The following is a 22,280-nucleotide window of genomic DNA, read 5'->3' as shown; positions in this document are numbered from 1 at the left end:
TAAATTCACACAGGAGTCAGATATTTGGTTTGGTTTTTGGCAGAAATTTAGGCCACAACTTTATTGATTACAATCAAGTGAGTGGTTGCATAGGTTCTGGTTTGACTATCTCCCTGCACCCATGCAGGCAGTGCTGTCCCAGAGCCACGTTCGTAGGACAGCCAAGGATGAACACCATGGACAGCTGATGGAGGGAGCACCAAACAGCCGCCCTAGAATATGGAGCTTGCTAGTGCAAGTTTGGAAGGATATTTTTAAATAATATATCCTCTCCTGCCTCCCTAATCATCCCCACACTCCCCTAAGGGAAAGCAGCCACTAGTGGGAGCAAACTCTGAATGTACCGGTAACTCATTGTCATGTTACTGAAAAAAAATCAGAGTTTATTGCTCCTAGAACTGTTTGAACAATAATCTGAATGTGTATGTGCATCTGCTGTGTGTGTGTGTGTGTGTGTGTTTGTGGGGAGTTAATATTACCACTGGCAAGGCCCCAAGGTATTCAGTGGAAATCACAACGCATCCTTGTCTGTAGTGCTTGCTTTCAGAGTAGAGAAAGGAAGCTAGAATGGATCAGTACAATGTCTGCACACTACACTCACTGTGGCATATCTTTACCCTGAAAAAGTCCTTTCCCATCAAATGTAATGCATACTACAGTAAGCATTAAATAAGCACATGTACTCATATATTAAGTGCGCTGACTGGAACTGTCATTTCATGTACAGTCAGTGTAGTGTAATAATCACATATTAAGCAGAATGCAGTCTTCCTTTCCTTGCATAGACTCCTAGCTAGATTTCTGCATGGAGCAGGACTGTTGAAAATTCTGAAGACAATGTAGGCATAATTAATATTACAAGAGTTTTTCTGGAGTTGATTTTTCTCACCAAACTGCTTCCCAGAGCTTTGCATTGATTTTTATAGGGCTCACCAGATAACAAGATAGCTAGAAAGATGCTTCCTCAGGATGCTCTCATGTTGAGTTTTGTTTTCAGATATGTATGCCTCTGTAAGCAGCCCGCAGGAGAAAAAGCTGGAGCAAAAATGCATTTTTCTGTTGCGTGTGGGAGGATGGGATTTTTTAAATAGAAAATTCTCCTTACAAATTGGCTGGCAAAACTTTAAATACATACCATCTTTCCCAAATATATGACCATTGCTGATATAGGACTTTTAAATAGGCTGTGGTGGGGAAATAAGATATAAATGCATTTGACATTGGCCAGGGATGGATTCACACAACACCAATTTAAACTAGCCAGTACCTCCCTGCAAACATCTGTTACTGTCAACGACTATGAAGTGGTGGAACAGTGGTAGTCACCTAATCTCCTGACAAGTGATCAGGTCCTCTAAGACTCACAGCTAAGATGGTCTCTGGCCTCCTCATCAGCCTCAGCTTTTATATTTTTTTGTTGTGAACCACTCTGGGATCTTTGGATGAAGAGCAGTACACTAATAATAATAATAATAATAATAATAATAATAATAATAATAATAGTTGTATAGTGCATATGGGGGCTAAGTTCAAGGTGCTGATAATGTTGTACAAAGCCCTATTAGAATCAGGATAGCTAAAAGCTGTGCTATTTTTCTAGAAAAAGAGGTGCCATAACTCACCAACGCCTCTCTTGTTCTCTTAGAATGGCATGGCACCCACCTGAGAGGTGCTGTTGTTGTTGTTGTTGTTGTTCAGTCGTTCAGTCGTGTCCGACTCTTCGTGACCCCATGGACCAGAGCATGCCAGGCACGCCTATCCTTCACTGCCTCTCGCAGTTTGGCCAAACTCATGTTAGTAGCTTCAAGAACACTGTCCAACCATCTCATCCTCTGTCGTCCCCTTCTCCTTGTGCCCTCCATCTTTCCAAACATCAGGGTCTTTTCTAGGGAGTCTTCTCTTCTCATGAGGTGGCCAAAGTACTGGAGCCTCAACTTCAGGATCTGTCCTTCTAGGGAGCACTCAGGGCTGATTTCTTTAAGAATGGATAGGTTTGATCTTCTTGCAGTCCATGGGACTCTCAAGAGTCTCCTCCAGCACCATAATTCACCCCTTATATACCCAGCCAATCACTGTGTTTTGCAGGGGAGAGCACCCTACAGATACTATCTTATCAGGAAGTCCTGTGTCGTGTCAGAATAGAGCCTTTAGTGTGGAGACACCTACCCTTTCAAATTATCTCCCATCTTTTGGAGACTCTTGTGGTCTTTTGGAGACTCTTAGACATTCAGCAAACCTTCTAAGTGGTGGTTGTTATCCTAGTTGGTATCTGTAACAGATCTGAAATCGATTGATGTATGTAATTGTTTTATATGTAATTGTTTTTTTAATATATGCAATATGTTGTAACTATCTTTTATATATAATTAATTTATATATGATTTTATTGTAAATCACTTCAAGATGCTTATAAGAAGCAATTCATCATCATAGTAATAATAATCTAAGAAACAGATATTCACTGTTACAATGATTTTATAATCAACAACTATTATTTCTAATGCAACTTCAATTAGTTTTGTTTTCAAGAACATGTGGCAGTAGCATGCCTGATGAAAAGTTTTTGCTTTTTCAGTGAAACCTTTATTTTGTTTACCTTAACTAGCCTGCTGTTTTTGGTATCGTTCACAAAATACTACATGTTTAAAAGCACAGAGGGATCATTTTGTGCAAGCTTTCATAGTCCATATGGTCAGAATTTTCTCTCTTCCGAATCTGTAGAGTCAGTAAAATGCTCAACTTTTGAATGCAAGTTTTAATTAATTATTCATATTTTGGATAGAACAGCCAATCACATTTTAAATACTCAAATTAGTGAATCTAGACCCCCTTTTAAATGTTTCAAAACCTCACTAGGTACATAAGCAGGACTGTGTGTCCTTTTTATTAAGTCTGGCTGACTTTACTCTTCAGAGGTATTGCTCATGCATATGTAGACTGATAAAATAAATTGTCCCCCAAGCTTCCTTTCAATAAGATGGAGAGAGTTCTTTAAAGTATTTACTATTCCCTTGCTTATTTTGTTTTAAAACTTTCTTCCTGGTGTCACAGTAGCACATGCTTCATTGTAATATATGTTCCTTGACTGCTAGAATTATATGAGGGGGTGGTATGGTTAAAATCTTGGATTGGATTCAAAAACAGAAGAAAAGAACTGATGGATCAGGCCAATGGTCTATCTATTTCCATCATCTTCTCTCACAGTGACCATCTAGATGCTGGTATGGGAAGCCGTTTTTATTCAAAACCACCCTATTCCATTATAAATCCCAATAACATGAGGCTGAAAAACACATATGTTTCATATAACATTGATCTCTGATCAAAGCCTGCAGCATTAAAAATATATATATGTTTGGAATGAGAAGTGAAAATGGGAGCTTTACAATTAGCACAACAAAATCTCTTCCAATAAAGTCACTGGGGTCAACAGCAGGCATTTAAATAGAAATATAGGGTGGGAAGACATAAAACTTATTCTTTCCAAAGGTACTCCAATGTTTTCATATCGCATTTCAGCTTTCATGAGCTATGAAAGCAGCAAGCCTTGTTCATGGGAGGGGGAGATTGTTGCCTCCGCCTGCCCCTCCTCGTTAAGGGTATCCCGTTAAAGGGATCCAGGGGCGTGGTTGCTGTCTGAAGCGTGGGCATGGGCCATGGCACGACCCCATCAGGAACCCTAGGGATGCTCTTAATTGATGTGTATCATAGGGCTCCCCCTACCAGCGGTTGACCCTTAAGAGACTTCCTGCAGGCATGCAGGAGTGAGGATATAGTCTGGTTTCACCCAATGCCTAAGCCAAACCGCTCACATCTGTAACCAATAAAGTTGTGGCATTATTTTTCCCATTGTTGTTTTTTAGTCGTTTAGTCGTGTCCGACTCTCCATAACCCCATGGACCAGAGCACACCAGGCACTCCTGTCTCCCACTGCCTCCCGCAGTTTGGTCAAAATTTATCACATTAACTCAAAATATTTGTGTCTGTGTTTATTATCTAAGGGGAACTGGGGGCCCCGGGCCTCGCCACACAATTAGGTAATGGTGTATCTTCCTTACATATACACACCAGATTCTTTACCATTTGAAATCAAAATTGTGCCATAAAAAGCTGAACAGAATTCTGTTATACTAATCATTTTTTAAAGATACCATTTCCACTTTCTGATTGTTGCCCCTCAGGAATCCGTGGCCACCTTGTGATATAAACGTGTATAATCTGAGGCTTAATAGTTGAGTACAAATTGCAGTGAAGCAGATCATCAAGCTCTCCTTGCTTTCAAAAGCAGAGAAAGGAATTACTATCATAAATGCCATCGCTGCTTTCTCAAATGTTTTAAATGGCTTAAGGCAGGTTCATTAAAGCAATGTATCTCCTGATATGCAATGGGGACAAGCTTCTCTGCGTGATGTCTTCTGCAGCCACAGAAAATCTCTTTCTGCATTCCATCTGGTCTGATCAGGATCTGTGCATGTCTCCTGTTACCTCTCCTTAGCAGAAACGTTAGTCTGATTTTAAAGTCGTCAATAATACTGGCTAACAACAGCTTTAGAGGAAACAGGATTTACTGCTACACTCAGAGTGAAGACAGATAGACATTCTAAAGTGTGGTGTGAGTGATTTCAACACACATTTACTTCCTTAAAAAGAAAGGCCTCGGAATGAACTGAATGTGTGTCGAAGCCACTAACACCACACTTCAGAATGACTGTCTTCTTCCAAAGTATACTAAGCGGGAGGGGTGGGTAGAGAAGATTGTCCTGGGAAGCCTTCCAAGTGACTCAAGTCTGACTTGGAATCTGAAATGTGGAGCCAAGAGAAGGCAAATGAGGGAGCCCACATCAATTGCTTTTGTTTTTTATGATTTATTTTTATAATAATTTGATCCTTCTGTAGTGGAAAAATGCCTTCTAATACCATTACTTTAGTGCATGGGTAGGCAAACTAAGGTCCAGGGGCCGGATCCGGCCCAATCACCTTCTAAATCCGGCCCACAGACGGTCCGGGAATCAGCATGTTTTTACATGAGTAGAATGTGTCCTTTTATTTAAAATGCACCTCTGGGTTATTTGTGGGGCATAGGAATTCATTTTTTCTTTCTTTCCGAAATATAGTCCGGGGCCCCCACAAGGTCTGAGGGGCAGTGGACCGGCCCCCTGCTGAAAAAGTTTGCTGACCCCTGCTTTAGAGCAATACAGATACTGCTCATGATGCCTCTTGACATTTTGCCAACTACATATGTGGTTCACAAACTGCGCAGGCAGGGATGAGGACTTGTTAAATTTGACATTGAAGGAGATTCTGGCCACGGCTAATGCAAATCCAGAAATCCCAATAAGTGGTCCTTGAATTATTTTTGCACACCAAAACCATGCATTTCCATCAGATCTGAGTGGAATTTTAAATGTGTGGTTTTGGACCTTCAGTACTAGACAACTACAAAATCAACCATCTTTAACAGTAGCAGTATTAAGTGACATGGCAAAGGCCAGGAAACTGCCTTCTCATCATGGCAACTGTACTGGCTTTTGGTGTTATGTGAAATTGAGCAGTCCAGTTATGTTCTTTGCTTAAAACTTTGGGTTGTATCCAGTCATAGCTTTGCATTCACAAAGAAGCACTTCTACCCATGCAAACCAGGACATCCAACTACAGGATGGAATATAATTCAGCAAGCTACACGAGGTAAAGAAAATTGGTGAAAACTGGATGCCCCAATGTTATGCGAGTGAATGGGCTTTCGATTGAGGCTTTGAATTGGGCCTGGAAACTAACTGGCAGCCAGTGCAGTCAAGCTACGATTGGTGTTATATGCTCAAACCATCTTGCCCCAGTGAGCCACCTGGCCACTGAATTTGCAGTAGCTGAAGTGTCCGAACCATCTTCAGAGGCAGATCATTCCTTTTGAGAAACACAAATATTTGCACTGCTGGAATGATCATAATAGTGAAACACTGAATTACTCCCATACATTCCTATGTACGGCTCAAGTTTTTCATTCAGTATTATTTTCAGTTTATGCATATTGCCATTAAGCAAATTTGTGCTATATATATATATATATATATATATATATATATCTCTCAAAAGATAACACTGAGAACTCCTTGTACCGATTTAGGAAGGAATCCGTCCTCCACAACATTTTTTTGATATTTTATCTGCAATAGTTTCCTTTCCACGTCTGTCACAAGCCTCCACAAGTATCAGACTTTCAAACCTGTGCCAGCTAATAGTTGAGAAAATGGGAGTGATCGGACAAAGCTTTTTCTGATCCTCTGATTCATCCAATCTGAAAAATGGGCAATGAATTATTTACGAAGCTGTGTGATCAGGAAACATGCACATTAAAATATTATTATTATTATTATTATTATTATTATTATTATTATGCCCCTCTGACTCAGTTATCCCAGCCAATCTGACTGGCTTCCAACAAAATATTAAGATCACAATAAAATCTCAAACATTAAAAACTTCCCTGTAAAGGCCTGCCTTCAGGTGTCATATAAAAGTCAAATAGTTGTTTATCTGTTTGACATCTGATGGGAGGGCATTTCACAGGATCGGCACCACTACTGAGAAGGCCCTCTGCCTGGTTCTCTTTAACCTCACTTCTTGCAATGAGGGAACCACCAGAAGGCACTCGGAGCTGGACCTCAGTGTCCAGGCTGAATGATGTGGGCAGACAAACTTCTTCAGGTATACAGGACCGAGGCCATTTAGGGCTTTAAAGGTCAGCACCAGCACTTTGAATTGTGCTCAGAAATGTACTGGGAGCCAAGGTAGGACCTTTAAGACCTGTGTTATATGGTCCTGGCAGCAGATTCCAGTCACCAGTCTAGCATTCTAGATTAGTTGAGGTAGAGTGGCTGGGGAAACCCAGCCTGATGGGCAGGGAATAAATATAATATTATTATTATTATTATTATTATTATTATTATTATTATTATTATTTGTTGTTGTTGTTGTTGTTGTTGTAGTAGTAGTTTCCAAGTCACCAGCCCCATGTAGAGTGCATTGCAGTAGTCCAAGTGAGAGATAACCAGAGCATGTACCACTCCAGAATGGGGATGTGTGTGCATTCTGAAGGAACAATAGTAGCAGTTTTCGGACAGATGAGGCAGGGAGTTAGCTGGAAACATCTTGAAGATGAAAAGAACTTTGCTGCTTCTCACCTTCAAGATGCTTCCAGCTTGTGAGGTAGCAATATTGTCATTGAATAGGAGTGTGTCTGATGCTCACCGCCCCCCGTGTAAATAAAGAAATGTACACACAAAACCTACACCTTAATTTTCCAGAAATCTCTCCTCCAAAGGAACCCAAATGTGGGCCCTGCATAAATGTGGAAAGGACCATAGCTTAATGGCAGAACATCTGCTTTGCATACAGAGGATCCGAGTTCAAATTCTGACATGCCCATATGGGGCTGGCAGAGACTCCTATCTGAAACTCTGGAAAGCTGCTACCAATAAGAGTAGACCATATTGAGCTAGATGTGCCAGTGATCTGACTCTGTATAAGGCAGCTTCCTATGTGTTCCTGTGTTTTTACCAAGTGAACCTATATATACACCCACCAAGCATTTTCCTGTGCCTGCCTACAGATCTAGACTGACTTTTGCAAATGCCAAAAATGGCTAATAAATTAATGAAGCATTTAGGCTGATCAGTTTCAATTAGCTGAAGCTTTATCTTCCACAAGTACCTTTCTCTCTCTCTCTCCTCACCCCCACCTGCCACTTCCCCTGCTTCTTGTCGCACACCGCAGTCAATGCTATATGTAGGTCAGTGGGAGGGCTGGCCATGTTGGTCTCGATCAGCAGCAGCAGGTCCTGTTCCAAAGGGCACCGCTCACATGGATGCCAGCTACCAAATGTGAGCCACTCACAGCCAAGAAGCCATTCCATGGTGTTAAGCAGGTGGGCTGGCAAGGAGGGAAGCACCAGGTGCTGTGATCAGAGCAGGCTGAGGCCAGCACTGGGGTGTTCAGTGCACAGAGCTCTTTTGTCAGGGCAGGAACCATAATAGGTACAAGATAGGCTATAGGATGGGCAGGCATGGAATGAACCTGGGGTTAAATTGCCAAATCAAGAGTACAAACCTCTGGAGAAAGAACGGGAAGCCAGCTGAGCACAAGGTAAGCTGTTGCTCAGGCAACAGGCTGGGTTTAACCAGCAAAAATCAGGGAGAGCTAATATGGTCTGGAGCTAACAAGACTGAAAGTCTCAAGCATGAGCAGGAGGCTGTCTTGTGGCCCATTCAACAAACAAGGGTTAGTAAAGGAAACATGATCCTTCCCAGGAGGGGGCACGGCCGTTGGTTCAAGACTGGCTAGGCCTGAGAGTTCAAATGCTCTTATATTCTGATACACCGCTGCCTATGACATGTCTCCAGCTCCACCAGCCTCAGCTGTCCCTAGTCTCTCAAACTCCCTCAAAAGATTCCGTTTTGTCTCCCTTGCTGCCTCTTATGCCAAGGAACTCCACCCCAGAACACATCCTTCCAATTCCCTCTCGAGACCCAGCTTTTCTATGAAGTCTTTGGCTCAACCCCTAGTTGTTACGGGGTCCTACTGTCTGCAACTGAGCCATTCTGCTGTCCAACTCCACGGGCATCAAGCAGGAGAGATGTGCCATATCAGAAGGCAGTGGGGCACATTTGACACCAGTTTGCCAATACACATCATTTCAATTCATCCTTCCCAAAGCTGGGCAAGCACTAAGCCCTCACACCCACTCCCCGAAGCTTTGCGAAGCAGGTGGGAAAGGGACCCTTGGTCCCTGGGCCATGTGGGGGTCAGCCAATTGTACTCTCCTAAATCTGCCTCTGGTTACCCAAATAACCAGCCCGGCTATTTACCTGCCAGAGCTGGTAATAATTAGCTTTCCACATAGTCAGGTAATTTTGTTTGTAGGTTTAAATCAACGTGGCCCTGTTTCAGCCCCATATACTTGTCTTTATTTCTGGTTCTGGGAGGAAAAACAAACACATTTACCTCTTCCTCTACTTCCCTGCTTCTGCCCCAACCGCAGTATCAAATTTTAAATTGTAAGGTCCTTGGGGCAGGACACTTTTCTTCATTTTGAAGCCCATGAGTGACTGAAGATTGATTGCATGCTTTTCTATTCATTTAAAAGTGGCATCTCATTCAGCAATGTTTTCAGGGCAGTTTGCAGAAAGGAAAGATACAATATGAAAATAAAATAGGTTTCAGTGTGTTAAAATTTCACTATAATTTGCAGCAGTTGTCAGCCTTTCATTACTATATGGGAAGTATCCTAAGGAGAAAAAGAAACTGGGACAAACTCTGTTTTGTGTACGTGCATAAGCTGCAGCTTGAGTGACTGAATACGAGTTCAGGTTGTACATGTCTTTGGAACAACGTTAGAGGAAATCCTTGTTTCATAAAGAGAAATTTCTTCCCACTTTAAAAATCCAGTAATATATAATGCACTATCATTAGGGCTGCCAGTTACCCCAGGACACACTGCTTAAGATCAAAGCACTCTCTCCGAGGCTTTTCAGCTTTGTAGTGCACATCTTTATAACATCCTCTGTTGCCAAAATACTTGCCTCCACAATTACTTCCATCAAATGCCTGGAAGTGATCCAAACTACTCTGCATACCTGTGAAATGAGAGTTGCATTCATCAGTCGGTTGGAATGCATGAAAAGTATAACAAAAAGAAAGGAAACATGGGCAATATTTTTCATGATGGTGCTCACACTCCTATTGGCTCAGCCAAACTGCTAACTGCCCAGGCTCTGGATCAAACTAGATGTGACATTAAATGCATTTAGCGTGCCTATTTTTTTAACATGCAAGCAGCAGTCATGGGAGGAGGAGGTTGAAAATTACCGAGGCTACAGCAAGTGGGGAGGAGGAGTTCACTTGTTCCTACTCTAATGTGGTCCTCACAAAAACTGCTCATCCAAAGCTACTGTTTGCGTTTAGAATCAGAGCATGAGTATGAAGAAGCAACAATTATTAGCCAATCAAACAAAGCAAATGAAGATAAGTGAGAGCAAGAGCGGGCAATGGAAATGGGGAGGTGCACATGTTCACAAGATGTGCTGAAAAGCAGTGGTTTTTTAATACTGTCTAATTGTTCAGCTATTTTTTCCAGCTAAATTCCAGTTGTTTGTTAATCTTGAATCAATAAACAGCTGTGTGTGTGTGTGAGAGAGAGAGAGAGAGAGAGAGAGAGAGAGAGAGAGAGAGAGAGAGAGAGGAAGAGAACACTAAGCCATGTTGTTAAAAAGATCACAGGATAATGAGTTTCTGTATTAATTAAACCCACTGCTTCATGTCTTCCAGGCCTACAAAGAGGAATTTGTACAAATATTGGACCATGGGTTTGAGCCTGCTGGAAGCACAGAATTCACAGAAAACTGGTCTTTGAAAAATCATTATATTGCAGTAGAGTTTAGACACTAAAGACTAACATTTGTTGTGCCTGCAAGTGTTCCTGAAGGAGTATACAATTCCCAACAAACTGAGCACAATAAAGCATAATTCTTCTCTTCTTTTCTTTTCTTTTAATACCTTCCCAGCCAAGCTGGTGCCAAATGCATTGCTGTGCTTTCCTTTGGATCACATCAGCAAGGCCAAGAGGGGTGTTTTGTCATCTGGGCAGCCCAGGACCTCCACACACACTGCCCAGGCTTGCACCCTGGACAGGTCCCTTTTGGTGGTGCTGCTAATGCAGCAAAAACAACACAGGAGTCAACAGTTATGAGTTACTAGTCTCTGCAGCCACAGCAGATGCTGTGATTCTCCAGTGGTTTGACTTCACTCCCAGAGTTGCACTCCATTGTCTCCAAAGACAGATGGATGCTAACAATGACAGAATTCAAGTGCCAGGGACTCTGGTAATACAGGTATATCATGATCTGTTCTGAATCCTAGATAGAAATGAATTATATCTTCCCAGCTGGGTAAACGTGCCAGTAGGCCACAGTTAAGCACGAGGTTCTCCACGAGTACTTGAGGAGACGAATGAGGAGATACCACCCACGGGCTTCATATGATGCTTCACTGGACCTACTTATCTATTTATCTCAAGGTTGCTAGACACCTGACATCGACCACTGATCTCACAACTCTGAATAGTGCTTTAGGAAGCTTTTAGGTAACCCCACCGAGGTCCTGCCACCTTCCCCAATCCTGGCCTAGAAGTTTATTTAAATTACCATTCTGTAATCTTCCAGGGAATAATGGGACATCTTCATGACCCTGACTCTAGCAGTCATGGCAACACAGAACTGAAGGCTGCAGCGGCAGAAAGTCAGGGCCAGAGCTCAGAGCTGACTGCTTAACATATGGAGGCCATTGTACCTGAGACTGTTGTTCAGGAGCCCCAGACCCCCAGGGCCTATAAGGCCAGAGCCTGGACTCTAATCAGAACCTTCCCCTGAGCATGAAGAACTAGGTGCCTCCCACCATACACCACTAGCAAAATAAAGGTGTGGAGGTTCTTTTTCTTTGTTTGCAACACTGATTCCATGGCCACAAGTATATATATATTTATTTTAAAAAATGATATTAGCTATCTGCTTTTAAACATTACATTGTGTTCTCAAAATATTGGGGTTTTGTTTTTTCATTAGTCCATCTGTTTAGCATGTAACTGTGCTTATTCTTAACCTTTTCCTCTTACTTGTCTGAAAACAGTAGTGAGAAAAAGGGCAGATTGGCCATCTGGAACAAATGCAGAACTCTGGGTCATCATATGCTGCTGAGAAATAAGAGCCCAAACTATATTTTACTTGGTTTTCCAGTTTGAATTTGATACATAGCTAACTCTGTGCACAAATAACCATGTTTGCAAAAATGCATTATCTCGTATGTGCTTTAAAGTTACAAGGAATGCTTCATTCCTGAGCAATGTGATAGTGGAGCTTCTAAGACATGGTGCTACACCTAACGATCACATCCAAAGCACATAATATGCCCTTGTTGATCAGCTACATAATCCAGACTATAGTATTCCAAATCAGAGAACAATGGCTAACATCCAATAGTATTAGCCAATCAGCAAAATGGGTTTTTCCTCCCTCTCTTCTCCCCTGCATCACCTACCCCATAGACCCCCAAAACTACCCTATGGAGATGGGGAGCCTTCTAGAGCGATTGGGGGCGGCATAAGAATTGCAGAAAGGAGGACAGAAAGGAGAAGTCCCATTGGGCAAGTAGGCATCTCTTCACACAGTGGTAGATCAACCATAAGCAATCATTGGTCTTACGTCAATGATGCCTGCACAAATGAAGACATAGGGTGAGATCCAGCATTAATCACACTCAATGTAGACCCACTGAAATCAATGGACTTTGACTTCAATGAATCTACTTGGAGCATGGAAATCAATTCCAGTTAGGTAAATGAACCCAGTGAGCCAACCAAGCTAACCAAGCCACACAATAAGAAAAAGCAGTTAAGTGAAATATTGATGACCTCACTATCCATTTATATCCCTTATCATCTTTACGACAACCCTTTTAGGTTAGATTGAAAGACTGTAACTGACCCAAGGATATGCAGTAACCTTCATGACTGAATAGAGATTTGAACCCAGGTGTCCCCAGGCTACACTACTATTCATGTGCTATTTATATAAAAGCACATATTCTTCATATGCACCACGAAAAGGATTTTTCCAACAGGGTTTTATTTTTTAAATTATGTTTATTAAGTGCATCTCTCACTTATTTTTCATCTTCTAAATTGGTTCACTCCGTGTCCAGCAACAGATGTTGCTGTTAATGCCATTAGCAATGGCCTGGATCCAACTGTGCAGGAAATTTATTCCAAAAAACATACCTCAATTTGAAAACTTGCTTTGAAACGCTTTCAGTGCAAACTTCCAAGTGGACAGTAGCATGCTCATGTGACATCTTTGGGTGTTTTCCCATGTAATAAAGTTGTTTCAAAGGTTCAACTTAAAGGTTTATGGGAGTGTGGTAGAATATGACTTAACTTACAGGGCAATCCTATACATGGCTACTAAGCTACCTGTGCATAATTTCCATTGGTTTCAATGACATTTGCTCCCCAGAAAGCAAGTCACCCCTATCATTCTGCCCAGACACTGAGGTCCAGCTCCGAGGGACGTCTGGCGGTTCCCTCACTGCAAGAAGTGAGGTTACAAGGAACCAGGCAGAGGGCCTTCTCGGTAGTGGCGCCCATCCTGTGAAATGCCCTCCTATCAGATGTCAAACAGATAAACAACTATTTGACTTTTAGATGACACCTGAAGGCAGCCCTTTACAGAGAAGTTTTTAATGTTTGATGCATTTGTCGTGTTTTTAGTATTCTATTGGGAGCTGCCCAGTGTGGCTGGGGCAACCCAGCCAGATGGCTGCGGTATAAAAAATTATTCTTATTGTTATTCTTATTATCTTGCCCCATATGTGTCCCATGGACTGCTGCAGAACTGGCACTATTGCAAGTGCCATACTGTATATTGTTAATTCTGCACCCATCTTTGAGGGTGGCAGCACTGATTCTCTGGATCTTCCTGTCTATTAGTATTAGGCAGGAACCTTCATTGCACAGGCAGCAACCATTCTGTGCATGTACAATTGACACATGACTGCCAACACATGTGCCTTCAGCCCCAGAAGGGGTTGGAATGGGGCAGGAGTGGAGCAGGCTTACATGTGATCACTGAACACAGCCTGTACTGTTTCTGACACCTGATAAAACTTGTGTTTAAGCAACCTAACCCAGACATGCAAATTTATTATATAATTTATTTTTAAAACAGCTGATTTTATGCATATTTTGATATTGTTATTGTATCTACTTTTTAAAAGTCTGTTGGTTTTATCAATAGTTTCCTCCGGACATTTTAAATTATTTGATGTATGCCTCTTTGTTTGTTTCTATTAAGCAGTATATAAATCCTGTTAAAGAAATAATAAGCTAAAAAAGGATTGCAGCCTTAACAAAGTAAGATTGTTTCAATTCTTATTTCAACTATTAATTCTGTAACGACGTTCAGTGGCTGTTCATGAGTGAAGCCAAGACACAGGAACTTCTAAGCTAAGTTCTTTATTGTGCTCAAAAAATGTACAGTGAGAGCAAAAGAAACACGTCCATTCCTGACTAGACAGATCCCAGGAATAACTACTTCCTGTTCCTTGCCCAGCAAAACCAGCGTGGGATCCGATGTGGACCCCTCCCTTCCCTGCTTCTGGGCGTGGGAATCTGATCCTCCCCCCAGCCTTCCCCCCGGCCATAAGGCTGCTTCATCGTCTCGCCTCTACCCCTCCTTCCTGCTTCTGCTGGCGTCTCACCACTTGAGGAATGCAGGGGGGAGGAGGAGGAGGAGGAATCTTCGCCTTGAGAACTCTCCCCGCTGGAATATAATTTAGGAGGATCTCGGTAATTATAATGCTCTTTCGCTTTCTCCAGCAGCCCTGGGGGGGGGTTCCTGACATCCACCCCCCCCTCAAAGCCCCCCTCCTCCCCCGAGGCTCTGGGCTTCACCTGCTGTACTCCCCCCTCGTTTCCCTCTGTTAGTTCGCCTCCCTCCCCCCTGAGGGGCGATACCGGAAAACCCCTAAAATCTTCCTCCTCGTCTTCCGTGGAGGCGAAGATGTCTTGGAAACCCATGGGTAACCCGACCTCCACCTCATTACCCTCCGGGACCTCCTCTTCCCACTCTGACTCCCTTTCTGTGTCGTCCCGCTCCCCACCAGACCGGAAACCCCAAAACTCTTCCTCACTGTCATCCGTGGGAGCAAAGACCTCCTCCCACGAGCCCCTCGCCGGCTTGGGCTTATGTGGAAACAAGGCATGGAACTCATGCACTAGATATTCCTCCGAGATGGTGCCTGCTGGTACCCATGTGTTCTCGGACTCTGGCTCCCCTTCCCATGCCACCAGATACTCCAGTTCACTTCCCCTCCACCTGGAATCCAGGATCTCCGTAACCTCATTGTAGGAATCCTCCTTTTCTAACACCGGTGTTGGTACCTCCTCCCTGGCCTCCCTATGAAACCGGCTCCCTTCCCTATACTTGGACAAGAGGGCACGATGAAACACGGGATGAATCCGCATACTTTCCGGCAGCCTCAAGCGAAAGGTGACTGGATTAACCTGTTGGGTTACCTCAAACGGCCCCAACCTTCGGTGCACCAACTTCTTACACCCCCTCCTGATGGGCAATCCCTGTGACGAGAGCCACACCTTGTCTCCTACCTGAATGCTTTCCCCTTCCCTCCTGTGCCTATCCGCATCCCTCTTGTAGGTCTCCTTGGCCCTCTCCAGCGTTTCAACTAGCTGCTGATGCACCCTCACCATTTCCCCAGCCAGCTCCTGCGCCGCCGGTACCTCCAGGACCTCCTCGTCCCTGCCCGGAAAAGCTCGAGGATGCCGCCCGTAGTTGGCCATAAAAGGGCTCATCCCTGTGGTGACATGCTCTGCGTTGTTGTACGCAAACTCTGCTAGTGGCAACTTGTCCACCCAATCGTTCTGTCTCTGGTTCACGTAACAACGCAGATACTGCTGCAACACCCCATTGGCCCTCTCCGCCTGGCCATTGGTCTGAGGATGCCTGGCCGTGGACAGAGCCACCTCCACCTGCAGCAAGTCCATGAGCTTGCGCCAAAACCTAGAGGTGAATTGCCGTCCACGGTCCGAAACAATCCTCGACGGCAGGCCGTGCAGTCGGAACACGTGCTTGAGAAACAGCTTGGCCGTTTCTTCTGCTGACACTGCCCTCGGGCAAGCTATGAAGTGACACATTTTGGTGAACAAGTCCACCACTACCAACACCGCCGTCTGCCCCTGGGACCTTGGCAAGTCGGTGATGAAATCCACCGAAACTACCTCCCAAGGCCCCCTGGGCGTGGGCAGTGGTTCCAACAGCCCCGCTGGTGCAACTCTCTCCCCCTTGGCCCGTTGACACATTTCACACCCCTGCACATACTCCTTTACATCCTCCCTCACCCCTGGCCACCAAAAGTCCCTGGTTACCAGGTCCATCGTCTTTCGCTGACCAAAGTGACCTGCTGTGGGGGTGTCGTGCAGCTGCTTGAGTACCTTGGCCCGCAACCCCCCATCTGGAACGTACACTGCCCCCTTGCGGAAAAGCAGCCCCTCCCCTTCAGCAAAGTCTCCCTCTGGGCTGCCCTCCTTAAGCTCCTGCAGCTGCTTGCGGGCGAACTCATCGTCCTTGGTCAATCTGGCAATTTCCCCCCTAAGGTCCAAGGTCCCCCCGCAGGCCCACTGCTGCTGACTGAAGACATGTCTCGGTTCCGGGGCTCCTTCGTCTGCCAAGTACTCGGGCTTCCTGGACAGGGCATCCGCCCTGACATTCTGCTCTCCCCGGACGTACTGGATCTTAAAATGGAAACCGGCAAAAAACTCTGCCCATCTGATCTGCCGCTGGTTGAGCACCCTAGCCGTGCGCCAGTACTCCAAGTTCTTGTGGTCTGTGCAGACCTGTATCTGGTGCGTGGCCCCTACCAGAAAGTGCCTCCACTGTTTGAAGGCCGCATAAATGGCAAGCAGCTCCTTGTCCCACACTGTGTAATTGCGCTCAGACTTGTTCAACTTTCTCGAGAAGAAAGCGCACGGTCTCCAATCACCGGCCTTGTCTTGCTGCAAAAGCACGGCACCAATTGCGCGGTCAGAGGCATCTGTCTCCACCCTGAGTGGAGCGTGCGTGTTCACGTGCACCAGCTGCTCCTCCGACGCAAACACCCTCTTCAAACGCTCAAACGCCTTTTGGGCCGCCTCCGACCAGACGAACTTCTTCTTGCCACTCAAACAGTCCGTTATGGGCCCCGCCACCTTGGCAAAGTTGGGAATGAACTTGCGGTAGAAATTGCTGAACCCAAGGAACCGCTGCACATCCTTCTTGTTCCTAGGGCTCTTCCACTCCAGCACCGCCTTCACCTTCTCGCCGTCCATGGCCAACCCCTTGTCGGTTAAACGATAACCCAGGAAGTCCACTTCTCTGGTGTGAAACTGGCATTTCTCGAGCTTGACGTACAGCCTATGCTCCCGCAGCTTCTCCAACACCGCCCTGACGTGACGCACGTGCTCCTCCTCGTTCCTCGAGTAGATCAGGACGTCGTCCAAATAGCAAACACAGTTCCTGTAGAGGAGAGGACCCAGCACGTGATGCATGAAGGCCTGGAAGCAGGGGCTTCCCGCTTGCAAACCGAAGGGCATAACTAAATACTCATAGCTGCCCAGGGGGGTAAACATGGTAGTCTTCCACTCGTCCCCCTCTCGCACTCGTATCAGATTATACGCTCCGCGTAAGTCCAACTTAGTGAAAATCTTGCCCTCGCGCACTCTCGTCAACAAGTCGTCGATGCGGGGCATTGGGAATGTGAGGGGTTGCGTCAAGGAATTCAAAAATCTATAATCCACCACCAGTCTCTTATGGGTGGTGTCTTTCTTGTCCACGAAGAACACAGGACTTCCTCCTACTGCCCGGGACTCCCGTATGAACCCTCGTCTCAGGTTCTTGTCAATGAACTCCTTGAGCTCATCCATCTCCTGATCCGACATGGCATAGAGCTTCCCCGTGGGCAACCTTGCTCCCGGCACCAGGTTGATCTGGCAGTCGTAGGGCCTGTGGGGTGGTAGCCGATCGGCCTCCTTCTCACTGAACACCTCCGCGAATTCTGCGTAGATTTCAGGCAGTACTCCACCCCCACACATCTGGACCGCTGCTGCCAACACCTTGCCATTGTAGTCACTCCTTCCACCCAGACAATGCCCCATGCAATGTGCTGATCCGAAAGTTAGTGACCTCTGGTGCCAGGCCACCACCGGGTCATGCTGGTTGAGCCAGCTCATGCCCAGTACAATGGGCGGCCCTGCTAAGGTGGTGACATTAAAAGCGATTACTTCCTCATGCCTCCCTATTTTCATGCGCATTGGAGGGGTTTGATGGGCAATTTCCCCTCCCAACAACTTCCTTCCATCGATGGTCGTCACCTGCAACGGAAAGTCTAATGGAAGCAGATGCAACTGATGCTCCAAGGCAAAGTCTCTGCTGAAAAAATCTGCACTGGCACCTGAGTCAATTAAGGCTTCCACCTCCACGGGGTGACCGTTGGGAAGCTCTAGCGTCACCTTAACCACAATGCTGGGCTTGGGCGCTTCTGGCCGGGGCACCTTCACTTCCGTTCCGCCTGGCTGCTGGCCCCTCCTTTCTCCAGCCAGGCTGCCTCGTTTCCCTGTGGTTCCACCTTCTCCCCCTCAGGCTGAACGGTTCCTGCCATGCCCTGCCACCCCCTCCTCTGCGGGCATGATCTCGCAAAATGCCCCGTTTGGGAGCAGACATAGCATTTGAGACCCGTCCGAGGCGCCTTGCCTTCAGCCTTGCGCCCCGCTCCAGGCCCCTGGGAAGGCTTCACAGGCGCCCCCCCAATCTCCATCGGCTCTGGCTGCTGTACTCTGGGCGCATGGCCGGAACTGCCTGGAATACGGTTGCTTAAGAAACGCTCCGCCCTGTGCGATCCCTTCAAACGCGCCCTCTCCTCCAGCCTCACGCCCACGGAGAGAGCGCTCCGCATCAGTTCATTCATGTCCTTCGGCTTAGGACAACGTGCCAACTCGTCCTTCACTTCCTCATTGAGCCCCGCTTCAAATAAGGCTTGGCTCTGTTCGGATGATAAGTCCCAATGCAAGGTATGGCAGAGCATTGAGAATTTTGACCAATAAGCTCTCACGGTCATGGCTCCCTGCTTGAGCGCTAGCAGCTCCTGCCTGGCCACATCTTTCTCGACCGAGGATGTGAACATCGCATCCATAGCATCAAAAAACTGTGTAAGGTCCTGCAGAGCAGCATCCTCTGATGCAATTAAAGGCCTGATCCACGCCCTGGCCTCCGCCTCCAGGTGAGAAATCACAAATGCAACTTTCTCCCCGTCATTGGTGAACTCCGCCTCCTGCAGCTTCAGGGCATACTTTATCTCAGTCTTAAAATTCAAGTAATTCCCGGGGTCCCCACCAAACTTGCTCACCAGCGCCCCCAACTTACGGCCAACCGGTGCCTTCTGCCCCCCCTGGCTCAGCTGCCTGTGTTCCTCCAGACGCGCGCTGAGCCTATCGGCATGGGTCTGTAGCTCACCATTCCTCTGCTGGAGCGCTGCCAGCTGGTTCTCCCTCTCTTCCAGTCGGGCGTTAACCTTCACTGCATAGGCTTCCAAATCCCCCACTCGTTTCTGCAATGCTGCAATCTGCTGGGCCGCCTCTGCCATCCCCTGCTCGTCCGTGCTCATCGTCTGCCGGTAGCAGCCAAAAGATAAGAGGCAAAGGGGAAAAGAAAATAAAACCTCTCACAAACAGCCAGCAGTGATTCCTGGGATGCTGTAACGACGTTCAGTGGCTGTTCATGAGTGAAGCCAAGACACAGGAACTTCTAAGCTAAGTTCTTTATTGTGCTCAAAAAATGTACAGTGAGAGCAAAAGAAACACGTCCATTCCTGACTAGACAGATCCCAGGAATAACTACTTCCTGTTCCTTGCCCAGCAAAACCAGCGTGGGATCCGATGTGGACCCCTCCCTTCCCTGCTTCTGGGCGTGGGAATCTGATCCTCCCCCCAGCCTTCCCCCCGGCCATAAGGCTGCTTCATCGTCTCGCCTCTACCCCTCCTTCCTGCTTCTGCTGGCGTCTCACCACTTGAGGAATGCAGGGGGGAGGAGGAGGAGGAGGAATCTTCGCCTTGAGAACTCTCCCCGCTGGAATATAATTTAGGAGGATCTCGGTAATTATAATGCTCTTTCGCTTTCTCCAGCAGCCCTGGGGGGGGGTTCCTGACAAATTCATTTGGACACATTGGGTAAGCCTTTTATCTCTCAGTACCATCTATAATTGGGGGAAATTAACAATGGCCTACCCCATAGGGTTATTGTTAGGGATTCGTGAAATAATATGCTGTGAGCAGTTGGAAGAATGCTATACCATTATTATAGTTTGACCCGCAGCAAAGCACAGTATTTTAACAACATATATAAAGAGTTGTGTTTATATAGTCCTCAATCTCTATTAATAATATAGATAAAGGCAACCGCTATAACTGTTCAGTAACATGATTCTGTGTCTTACTAGTTGCAGGAAAAGTTTCCCAGCTGAGCTATTTCATTTTTATGTTGACAGGGTACATGTTCAGAAAAAAGCTGTAATATAATTAATGCATAGCTCTTTCTGCCTCGCTAGACATCTTGTTTTGTGCTCGTGACTTTAAGTGACTGTCAGTCACATCAACTTCACAGAATTTCCATCTAAGAGGCTAAGAGCCACTGAGTGGTCAGTTCCAAAAATGTAGAAATATCGCACAGGACACTTTGAAGAGACACGTGAAATAGTTTCTTACTATGACTGAATCCTTGATTTCATTAATTCACCTTCTAATGTTGAAACAGTTTCTGGGCACTTTAAATGAACTGACAATTGGATCTGCCATCTGTACCAATAATTGCTCAGGTATTGCTCCATGCAAGATTCCAGGTGTGGGGCGGGGTATGCTTCTTAGCCTACCTTCTCCCTTGCACGGCCATCACCTCTTCCTCCACATGGTGGGGACAAAACTTCTGCTGCACCTGATAATTTAGAACCCTGGGAAACTAATTCTAAACTGCATATGGAACCTCCACCATTGCAGGTTATCCTTAGGTAGGGCCAGCCCAAGAAATTTTGGCACCTGAGGCAAACCACCAAATGATGCTCCCCCCTGCTAGGGGGGAAGATGTGTGAAGATCTACATCAGGAACAATGGAAGAATCAAGATCTACATCGGGGTCTGCTACCTCTGTGAATCCTGCTGTCTGTGGCAATTGTCTCACCCGGGTGGTCTGGCCCTGTCCTTAAGGACAGAGGATAAATTACTTCAGGTCACTTTTTATGATGGCTTCATCTAATCTGATGGTGCTGGACTTGCTTGTGGACAAGAACACAACTCCCAGTTAGATGACACATTTCCCCCAAATTGTGCAACAGTTAAAAAGTTTCAGTGTTAGGAGTTGAAATGTTAGGAGAACTGACTTTTGTATACATGATGCACAAATATGACATCATTATGCCAAAGATACCTGGGTCAGGGAGGGCTTGTATTGTTCAAAGACCCTGAAGATGCAGAGCATCTCTGTTTATCTTGTGGGATCCATGTTAATGCAGACTGGGGCACCGAGTATCACAGGTGAAGAGCTGCTATTTTCTTCACCATTAATGCGTTTCCAAATGCTGGGCATTGCTTTTTCTTCATATAAGTCAATGACAAATGTCATCAGATACTCAAAAAGTTAGGGGGAAGGTTGGGATTTGTTGTACAACAATCCCATGCCTGTAGTGACTTATTCAGTGAAATTAAAATGCGGTCTTAACTGCCATGACACTCTAGTATAACTGGAAAAGCTTATTTTTATGAGGAGACAAAGCAACTATTTTTATCATGCAAGAACTTTTTTTTTGCCACAGATTCCTATGCATAATTATTAGATTTGTCAAACTGCACAGGACCAAACTGTTATACAGTGTTTGTGGCCCTCTTGACAAAACAAAAAATAATATAACTTTTTTCCCTTTTACAAAGAGTTGTTTTAACCTTGTTTTTGATATTCTCTTTATTGCTGTGGTTATGTTGTGATGATCAGTCCTGTGTTTTGAAGCTGCTTTGAGTGCCACTTTTGTGGGAAGGGATATAGCTCAGTGGCAGGGTGCATGCATGGTGCACAAAAGCCCTAGGTTTGGTTCCTGGCATCTCCAGGAAAGGCTTAGAAAGACCTGGAACCCTGGAGACCCAATGCCATCCAATGTAGACAACACCCAGCCAGATGGACCAATGGTCTGACTGCATCCTGTGGTGTATCAACAACATGTCAAAGAAATAAATGAGATGCTAGATTCTTGCCAAAAGGAAAAGCTATACATTCAAAATTAAATAAACATCACACCAGGCAAGAAAAATTAATTTATCAGATGTAACATGAACAAGGATCTTGAACAATGCAGTGCACTTAGAAGAAAAGTAGAGCCACTTCAAAATGGAGAGGGAAAGTGGAGTTGATGAGAAAATAGAAGCATTCAGCAAGCATGGCTATATACAGGAAATCCAGAAATAGACTATTGGAATTTTCAGCAGTAGAAATTATGAGATCTGATTTGTACAACAGTTAATCCATCTATCTTTTCACAGAACCTGTAAAATCAATGCGCCAGCCTGTCAAGTTTTTATCATAATGAATTCCAAACCTAGGCTGATCTGTCAGTCTTCCTAGGTAATAACTTCTACCACCTGGTTATGTCTG

This window comes from Lacerta agilis, chromosome 3 (assembly GCF_009819535.1).
Source record: "Lacerta agilis isolate rLacAgi1 chromosome 3, rLacAgi1.pri, whole genome shotgun sequence".
In the NCBI taxonomy this organism is placed as follows: domain Eukaryota; kingdom Metazoa; phylum Chordata; class Lepidosauria; order Squamata; family Lacertidae; genus Lacerta; species Lacerta agilis.
The sequence above is the reverse complement of the archived record's forward strand: the minus strand, read 5'-3'. Positions refer to the sequence as shown.